The 318-nt window shown below is 59.1% G+C and overlaps 1 protein-coding gene across 1 annotated transcript in view; it reads left to right on the plus strand.

Annotated features, from left to right (window-relative positions):
- B4GALNT4 (beta-1,4-N-acetyl-galactosaminyltransferase 4) overlaps positions 1-318 on the plus strand; it is a 30,671-nt gene that overhangs the window by 22,598 nt on the left and 7,755 nt on the right. The window lies entirely within an intron of this gene.

Consider the following 318-nt stretch of genomic DNA (forward strand, 5'->3'; position numbering starts at 1 on the left):
AGCGGGGAGGTGAAAGCGGGTGGTGATTTTTTTCTTAAGGGTCTCTAATTTCTTAGTCAGAAATGAATTTATTAACTCGTTAGTGCCGGGACAACGAGCATCCTGCTGTTGGGAAGGGGTAAAATTCCCCGGAGCTGGCGTGTCCCTGGGGGCTGTGCCGGGCTGGCGATGCCGAGCGGTCTGCAGCCCCTTTCCTGGGGTCCCCCCCTCCCCAAAATGCCCAGCACCTTGTCCCCATGCCAGGCTGGAGGGCTGAGCTTTTTTGGGGGGGGGGCTGCTGGTATCTACAGGGGGTTGCCAAACCCTCCCGCTCCCCTC

Source organism: Egretta garzetta, unplaced genomic scaffold (genome assembly GCF_000687185.1).
Source record: "Egretta garzetta isolate BGI_Z169 unplaced genomic scaffold, ASM68718v1 scaffold746, whole genome shotgun sequence".
Classification (NCBI taxonomy): Eukaryota; Metazoa; Chordata; class Aves; order Pelecaniformes; family Ardeidae; genus Egretta; species Egretta garzetta.